The sequence below is a fragment of the Oncorhynchus keta genome, chromosome 34, assembly GCF_023373465.1.
Source record: "Oncorhynchus keta strain PuntledgeMale-10-30-2019 chromosome 34, Oket_V2, whole genome shotgun sequence".
NCBI classification, from domain to species: Eukaryota; Metazoa; Chordata; class Actinopteri; order Salmoniformes; family Salmonidae; genus Oncorhynchus; species Oncorhynchus keta.
Window position 1 is genome coordinate 42,140,194 of NC_068454.1, and position 9,897 is coordinate 42,150,090.

Sequence of the window (9,897 nt, forward strand, 5' to 3'; positions counted from 1 at the left end):
AGCGAGTCACTGGTACTTCCTGTTTTAGTTTTTGCTTGTAAGCAGGAACCAGGAGGATATAATTATGGTCAGATTTGCCAAATGGAGGGTGGGGAAGAGCTTTGTATGCATCTGTATGTGGAGTAAAGGTGATCTAGAGTTTTTTTCCCCTCTGGTTGCAGATGTGACATGCTGCGTTAAAGTCCCCGGCCACTAGGATCGCCGCTTCTGGATGAGCATTTTCTTGTTTGATTATGAGGTCAAACGGATTTCAATTTGCCTGCCTTAAAGTCCCCGGCCACTAGGATCACCACTTCTGGATGAGCATTTTCTTGTGTGATTATGGCCTTTATTGTAACGGCTGTATTCCTCGGAGGAGGAGGAGTAGTAAGGATCGGAGGACCAATGCGCAGCGTGGTACGTGTTCATGCTCTTTATTAAAACAAGCGAACAATGAAACAAAACAATAAACGACACGTGAAATAACCAACCAAAACAGTTCCGTGTGGAGCACACAGGACACAGAAAATGAACACCCACGAAACACAAGTGGGAAAAGGCTACCTAAGTATGATTCTCAATCAGAGACAACTAATGACACCTGCCTCTGATTGAGAACCATACCAGGCCAAACGCAAAACACAACATAGAAAACGGAACATAGACAAACCCACCCAACTCACGCCCTGACCATACTAAAACAAAGACATAACAAAGGAACTAAGGTCAGAACGTGACATTTATAGAGTTGGTTGAGTGCGGTCTCAGTGCCAGCATCGGGTTGTGGTGGTAAATAGACTACTATGAATAATATAGATGAGAACTCTCTAGGTTTCTTGTCTGTGTGCTGTTAGTGTTTCTTGCTTTGTAATTATGATCTGTTTTTTTATTAAAACACTCACTCCCTGAACTTGTTTCCCGACTCTCAGCACACTTGTTACAGTCTGTCCCCAGCTCACTGGCGCAGGAAACTGAGGGCCCAGAATATTTTATAAAATCTTGCAAGGAGCTTCAGGTCAGACCCAAGTTAATAGTTGATACAGTGTTTCAAGTTTGTTGCAGACAGGCCATGCGTAGCCAATGTGATTTGTAGGATATTTATTTTTATCAGGATATTTTCTACCTGAAGGCTGCAATGTTTTTATTTGTTGGCTTTATAGGCTATTTTTACATAGCATTTGGCAATGGCAATAGAAATGACTTTTTAGATTGATAGAATTTTGATTAACCACATGACAATGATTTGGAGATACAAAGACGTTATTAGAAAGGAAACGAAACTGTTCCATACGAAAATCATAACTGGCACGCCAGATCGGTAGAAAAGGTCAGATAAATTGCCATTCCACTGGCAACTTCAGGAGTATAACGGCAGAATCTGTGAAAGCCAGTAGGAGCGGGAGGAGGATGTTCTGCACAGGTTAAGTTTAATTTTTAATTTGATCTTTATCTCTGGTTCCCTCTTGAGTCATTAGTGTCTTATTTCATCGAACAGTGAGCTTAACTTTATTGACTTTATTGTCCCCATGGGGACATTCTGTTGCAGTGTTTAAATACAAAACAAATTGACAATACAGCTTCCACAACAGTTACATACCAATAACAAGAGACTAGCCTGCTGGCCTTACTGGGTCGATAGGAACATTAGCCCAAGCTATTTAGGAGGGATATCACGCCTGGCACAAATTATTGTCTTGTTCTGTTTTTCATGCTGAGGGGTGCTCTATACCTGCGCTGAGTGGGAAATAGTTCAGAGTCCGTGTACAGGGGGTGGCTTGGGTCTAAAATGATTTTGTGGTCCTTGCGGAAGGCCCTGACCTTAAAAGATCTCATCCAGGCCTGTCTGTTTGACTCCAAGCACCTTGCTTGCTGTGGTAATAATCCTTCTCAGCATGTTTCTCTGGCTGACATTGGCATTGCCAAACCAACAAACAATACAAACAGTTAAAATACTCTCAATGAAAGATTTGTAAAAACAGAGTTAGTACAGTCAACATTAAAAGATCCTAGCTTTTTGAGAAAGTACAGTCTCTGTTGACTCTTTGTCGATCAGGTCTGTACATTTACTCCACTGAAGCTTATTGTCCAAGAGAACGCCCAGGTATTTGTATTCCTCTACAATCTCTATAGCATCAGACAAGCTCCATGCATATATATAGTTGATTTTATTAAACATATAGGTTGTGTATATGGAAAAATGCACGTTTAAATATTTTGACCAAACGATTATTATTATTTTTTATTTTTTTTTCACCTTTATTTAACCAAAACACAATAGAAAAATCTATATACAATGTGTGCAAATGGAGTAAGGAGGTAAGGCAAAAATAGGCCATAGTAGCAAAGTAATTACAATTTAGCAAATTAACACCGGAGTGCTAAATGTGCAGATGATGTGCAAGTAGAAATACTGGTGTGCAAAAAAAGTTAATAAAAGCAATATGGGGATGAGGTAGGTAGTTGGATGGGGTATTTACAGATGGGCTGTGTACAGCTGCAGAGATCGGTAAGCTGCTTCGATAGCTGACGCTTAAAGTTAGTGAGGGAGATATAAGTCTCCAACTTCAGCAATTTTTGCAATTCGTTCCAGTCATTGGCAGCAGAGAACTGGAATTTAAGGTGGCCAAAGGAGGTGTTGGCTTTGGGGATGACCAGTGAGATATACATGCTGGAGCGCGTGCTACGGGTGGGTGTTGTTATGGTGATCTGTGAGCTGAGATAAGACGGAGCTTTACCTAGCAAACAATTATAGAAGACCTGGAGCCAGTGGGTCTGGCGACAAATATGTAGCGAGGGCCAGACGACGAGAGCATACAGGTCGTAGTGGTGGGTGGTATATGGGGCTTTGTTGACAAAAGGGATGGCACTGTGATAGACTACATCCAGTTTGCTGAGTAGAGTGTTAGAGGCTATTTTGTAAGTGACATCACATGAAGTTGAGTATCAGTAGGATGGTCACTTTTACGAGGGTATGTTTGGCAGCGTGAGTGAAGGAGGCTTTGTTGCGAAATTGATTTCATTTTGGTTTGGAGATGCTTATGAGTCTGGAAGGAGAGTTTACAGTCTAGCCAGACACCTAGGTATTTGTCGAAAGAACAGACTTTCGGTCGACCAAGATTTTGTTTTTAGTTGGGGACAACCCTATTACTTATTCCCCTATGTCTCTGGCTGTTAAATCTTCCATTAAATAGCATTGGCATGTTCTCTCTACGGACCCCTATGTTGGTCGGGCTTTTCAGACTATCCCTCGATTCGCTTTTAAGCGTGCTAGAAACCTAAGGGACGGCCTGGTAAGAGCAGATTAATATGTACCCCTTCAACATTTTCTGTATACCCTCCCTCCTGGCAATTTTCTGTCATAATTGTGTGAACTGTGATGTCATAATTGTGTGAACTGTGATGTCATAATTGTGTGAACTGTAATGCAATGGCCAATGGTGTTTTCTTTCTTCACCCTCATACGGGAATGAAAACCAAATTTGTGGTCCATTTACTGTCAAGTGCTCATGTAGCTATTATTATGTTGGAAAGTCTAAGAGGGAATTGAATGTTTGTATTACAGAGCACAAGTGCAACATCAGAACTGGTGACGAGAAGCCCCCTGAAGCCAGGCACTTTAATGCGGTCAGACGGGTGCAAACTGACTTTCCAAGTTGTACAGCCACATAAGAGGGGAGGTAATAGATACAAATGACTGTTACAGAGAGAGGCATATTATATCCATGTCTTACAAAACAGAGAGCCCTAGAGGCCTTAATGAAGAACTCGTGTTAGGTTGCTTCCCTTGAGAAATGTGCAGTTTTCTTTGTTTCTTTTTATTTTGTGGGAAAACAGTAGAACATGTATATAAATAATGATTCTTAAAAAAGCAGTACTACAATGTGACGTCCGCTATAAATATGGGTGGATGTCTATAGTTCTCCAAACGCTGATGAAGGCTGCCTCAGAAACATTTGTTTTGACCTCTGCTCCTGTAAAAAAAAAAAACAGGACAATATTTCAGCGAGTACTTGTTTTTCCTTTCTTTCAGGAGATGATAATATACCTTTTCTTAATTGGCTAAAGGGTTTCTGGTCCTTGCAGGTATGAAGATAAGGCAAAGAAACACCTGGAATGCTATGACCTCCAGACCAAGCTGGCCTCAGATCGAGGTGTGAGAGAGCCCGAGAGGGGGCTCAGTCTGGGCTCCCCGCTGAGTCGGCCCCAGGGCTAGAAACACAAGGAACTGCCTTCTAACCAGCCCGTCCTGGCTCAGCTCTTCTCCTCCCAACTCCAGAAGAAGAGAAGCCCCAGGCCCAAGCCCTCACAACCCCTGCCGTTCAGTGTGGTTGCCCTCAGGCAGCGGCTTAATCGCCTTTTGTCCCAGAGCGTCCCAAGACTTCGGGGCCTCAGGCTTGTAAATGGCTTGGCCTCTCAAAGCGCCTGGGTCGTTTTATTTGGTAGAAAGCTCATGTTGTTAAATCTGCTTCGGGTGGAGGAGGCCTTGCTGTTTAGGAGACTTCTGCAGAATAATATACTTCCCACAGCGATCCTGCAGAACCCTATACAGTTAACAGATGGGTGACATATCACTCCAATTTCTCACCTGACAGAAAAAAGGGGAACATTGACACAATCTTGTTCTCAGCTCATAAGTTCAGAGTGATTTCATGGCGCATTCTATAATCTGGTCATTATGTAGCACCCCTTATGTATCTAGTTACACTTCATTTTACAGTTTGCTATTTACCTGATATACTTATAAATAAAACTGTGTACTTTTTCTATAATTACTGTGAGATTCATTGAAAAAAGTACTACAATGTCCCATTTGGTATCAGGTACAGATTTGGTATCCTTGATTAATATGTTCTTGTGTTTTTCTAGTTTCCGAGTGGGTGTACTCAGGTTCTCTGGAACATGGAGAAGGGAAGTCCTGAGATGAGTGGTGGAGTGGCCTTCTCTGATCCCAGGCTTGTGGCCAACGGGTTTCAAATCCGACTCACTCCAGGTAGGGTAGAATATTAAATTAATAGATCGCTCCATTGTGGTAGGTAAATTGACAAATGTAAAACCTTCACAACATTAGGGGACCCAGCACTGATCCCTAAGGAACACCTTTTGTTTGGCTGTTTGGTGAGGAGATCGACCCTCTCCATGTTACCTGGCTAAGCGATAGACAAGAGCGGATGCAAAGAATTTGTTTGAGCAAAACAAACTGAGTTTGAACCTTTTGAGGGTTTCCAGACAGTAATTAGCTTGAAGAAACATGACTTTTCTTTGCACAAGCTGACACTTTTAGCAAATCCCCTTATTAACACCTATGATGATGACGTTGCGAGGATAAATTGCTTTAGAGGAAAAAATGTCAGCATTTCCCTGGTCCTGGTGTTGCAGTTGAACAAGCAGTGAAAGTTCATTGGCTTGTTAAAAAGGATTTAAGCACTAGAATATTTCTCGCTCGTTCTCCTAGTATGGTACTTTCATCCAACTTACCTTCTTTAGCTGGTAAATAAGACGGTACAGTTTACAGCCCACTCGTTCCTTCCGAGAGAAAATAGGCCTTTATTATCGTTTGATTCAAGCTGTTTAAAGGTCTCAAGGATTGTCCAATTCGATTTAACAAAGGTTGGGCCCATTGGATCATTAATGTCATAGTTCACAAATAATTTAGAAATGTCAAACATAAGAGCTGGAGTAACAGGATTATGGTCAATTATTTCTGACAGAGTTGCTATGTCAGTATTGGATTAGCAGTGGGTGAGACAGAAAACATAAAATGTTCCTCCAAAATGCTTCCACCATATGCAACATGTTAGAGTTGATGAAGGGATTTTTGTATTCTCACAAGAATCTTGTCTAGGTGCTGACTTGGGACCAAATTCCCCCTGGTGAAAAGCGCTAAATAGATCCACCCCATTATTATGAGTCGTAGTTGTAATCCCTTGCCATCAATTACGGAAGGGGAAAATTCAAGTTAAGATTCAAAGGCCACAGATTTACCATGTGTATTAGCTTTTTGATAGTGTTCCAAGGTTTCTCTTTTTGGTCAATATGTGTGTACCAGCATTTTTTTATCTGGGCTTTATTTGTAAATCGTGAGGTGGCAAAATTGATCGTGAGTGGGGGGTGAACTGGGGGGGTTCTGAGGTATTGGAACGCATGAAAAAAAGTGTCAAACACAACATAGCAGCACAAACAGCCAGGTAGCCTACTATATAGTTGTGCTGAAATGGACAGCGCTCTCCGGTGCTGATTTAAAAGCCAATTTACGCTTGATCCGAAAATGTGGTCGGAAGCTCTGTAGGGTGTGACATAATTGCGGCGCATCCGGAGGCATTCGGAGGCCAAAATAAGTTCTGTACTCCATCGCCGCGTGCCTCCCAAATTGTGTAACAATGCAGAGAGCTCCGTATAGCTGTGCATATCAAGAAGCTGATTAAACAGCATAATCATTACACAGGTGCACCTTGTGCTGGGGACAATAAAAGGCCACTCTAAAATGTGCCGTTTTGTAACACAATACAATGCCACAGATGTCTCAAGTTTTTTAGGGAGCATGCTGACTGCATGTTAATTTCTCTATCATGAGCCTCCACCAACATCATTTTAGAGAGTTTGGCAGTAAGTCCAACCGGCCTCATAACTGCAGACCACTTGTAACCACGCCAGTCCAGGACCTCCACATCCGGCTTCTTCATCTGCGGGATCATCTGAGACCAGCCGTCCGGACAGCTGATGAAACTGTGGGTTTGCACAACCAAAGAATTTCTGTACAAAATGTCAGAAACCGTCTCAGGGAAGCTCATCTGCATGCTCGTCGTCCTCGCCAGGAACTGACTGCAGTTCAGTGTCGTAACCATCTTCAGTGGGAAAATGCTCACCTTTGATGGCCACTGGCCCAGGCAGATGGTTGTTGTGTGGGCGAGATGTTTTCTGACGTCAACGTTGTACACAGAGAGCTCCATGGTGGTGGTAGGGTTATTGTATCGGCAGGCATAAGCTACGGACAAAAAAAACATTTTATTGATTGCAATTTGAATGCACAGAAATACATTGATGAAATCCTGAGGCCCATTGCCGTGCATTTATCTGCTGCTATCACCTCATGTTTCATTAGGATAATGCTCGCCCCATGTTGCAAGGATCTGTAAACAATTCCTGGAAGCTGAAAATGTCCCAGTTCTTCCATGGCCTGCACACTCACCAGACATGTCACCAATTGAGCATTTTTGGGATGCTCTGGATCACCATGTATGACGGCGTGTTCCAGTTCCCACCAATATCTAGCAACTTCGAACTTCGCCATTGAAGAGCAATGAGACAACACTCCACATGCCACAATAAACAGCCTAATGCCGAAAAGAAATGTGTTGTGCTGCATGAGGCAAATGGTGGTCACACCAGATACTGACTGGTTTTCTGATCCATGCCCCTACTTTTTGTTAAGGTAACTGTGATCAACTGCATATATGTATTCCCAGTAATGTTATATATATAGTCTAGGGCCTAATTAATTTATTTCAATTGACTGATTTCCTTATATGAACTGTAACTCAGGAAAATCTTGAATTGTTGCATGTTGCGTTTCTATTTTTGTTCAGTGTCATTGCAGAAACACACCATATAAACTCGGCAAGAAAAGGAACGTCCTCTCACTGTCAACTGCGTTTATTTTCAGCAAACTTAACATGTGTAAATATTTGTATGAACATAACAAGATTCAACAATTGAGAGAGAGAAACTGAACAAGTTCCACAGACATGTGACTAACAGAAATATAATATTGTGTCCCTGAATAAAGGGGGGAGTGTAACAGTCAATATCTGGTGTGGCCACCAGCTGCATTAACTACTGCAGTGCATCTCCTCCTCATGGACTGCACCAGGTGTGCCTGTTCTTGCTGTGAGAAGTTACCCCACTCTTCCACCAAGGCACCTGCAAGTTCCCGGACATTTCTGGGGGGGAATGGCCCTAGCCCTCACCCGCCGATCCAACAGGTCTCAGACGTGCTCAATAGGATTGAGATCCGGGCTCTTCGCTGGCCATGGCAGAACACTGACATTCCTGTCTTGCAGGAAATCACACACAGAACGAGCAGTATGGCTGGTGGCATTGTCATGCTGGAAGGTCATGTCAGGAAGAGCCTGCAGGAAGGGTACCACGTGAGGGAGGAGGATGTCTTCCCTGTAACGCACAGCGTTGAGAGTGCCTGCAATGACAACAAGCTCAGTCCAATGATGCTGTGACACACCACCCCAGACCATGACGGACCCTCCACCTCCAAATTGATCCCGCTCCAGAGTACAGGCCTCGGTGTAACGCTCATTCCTTCGACGATAAATGCGAATCCGACCATCACCCCTGGTGAGACAAAACCGCAACCTGTCAGTGAAGAGCACTTTTTGCCAGTCTTGTCTGGTCCAGCGACAGTGGGTTTGTGCCCATAGGCGACGTTGTTGCCGGTGATGTCTTGTGAGGACCTGCCTTACAACAGCAACCGAACACACATCAAAATACCAGAATTAATGAGGGGTAAAAAATGGCAACCAGCGTAACGGCACAGAAGACAAATGAAACAGCCAGGTAGCCTACTACACACTGAGTGTAAAAAACATTAAGGACACATTCTTCATATTGAGTTGCCCCCCCTCCCCCCCCTCCAATGCTTCCCACATTTGTGTCAAGTTGGCTGGATTTTCTATGAGTGTTGGACCATTCTTGAGACGGGAAACTCAGACGGGAAACTTGAGACGGGAAACTGTTAAGTGTGAAAAACCCAGCAGCGTTGTAGTTCTTGACACAAACCGGCGCTCCTGGCACCAACTACCATACCCCATTCAAAGGCGCTTAAATCTGGTCTTGCCCTTCACTGAATGGCACACATACAAATTCCATGTCTCAATTGTATCAAGGCTTAAAAATCCTTCTTTAACCTGTCTCCTCCATTTCATGTACACTGATTGAAGTGGATTTAACAAGTGACGTTAATATGGGATCATAGTTTTTACCTGTATACACTCAGTACAATGGTACTGAAATGGACAGCGCTCTCCAAGGTGCTGATTAATTCCAAGCATTTTAGACGTCACTGCAGAACACTCATCATACGCATATGCCCACATACTCAGCTCTGAGCTTTACATGCCCCAACTTCATATAATTAAGCAATAAGGCCAGAGGGTGTGAGGTATATGCTATACAACGCAACGTGGAGTGCCTGGATACAGTCCTTAGCCGTGGTATAATGTTCATATACCACAAACCCCTGAGGTGCCTTATTAAAAACTAGTTACCAACGTAATAAGTGCAGTAAAAAAATTATAATCATACCCGTGTTATACGGTCTGATATACCGTGGCTGTCAGTCAATTAGCATTTAGGGAAGAAACCACCCAGTTTATCATTTCTAATAACATATGTCAATGTAGAATACAGCAGAACACACATACTGTATCAAACTGTATAGGCCTGCCTATGTGATGATATGAAGCGCATATTCAGATTAACTTCACAGTACAGAACAGGTTTGTCAAAAACAACATACAGTATGTGTCTACCTTAGTTTTCCAAAACCTCCCACAAGACAGCCCTTCACTCTTGTGTCTTCTCCTGTTTTTTTTCTGGTGTCTGTGCCACATCTTTGTCCTTTAGCAATCCATGACATCACATGGGTTGAATTTGGTCAGGGGAAAACAAGGTTCAGAAAAAGTTGTCCTGATATGATCAAAATCTAATGTATTGGTCACATACTCCTGATATGATCAAAATCTAATGTATTGGTCACATACACGTGTTTAGCAGATGTTATTGCGGTTGTAGCGACATGCTTGTGCTTCTAGCTCCGACAGTGCAGTAATATCTAACAAGTAATATCTAGCAGTTTTACAACATATACCCAAAATACATGTAAATCTAAGTAAGGAATGGATTAAGAAT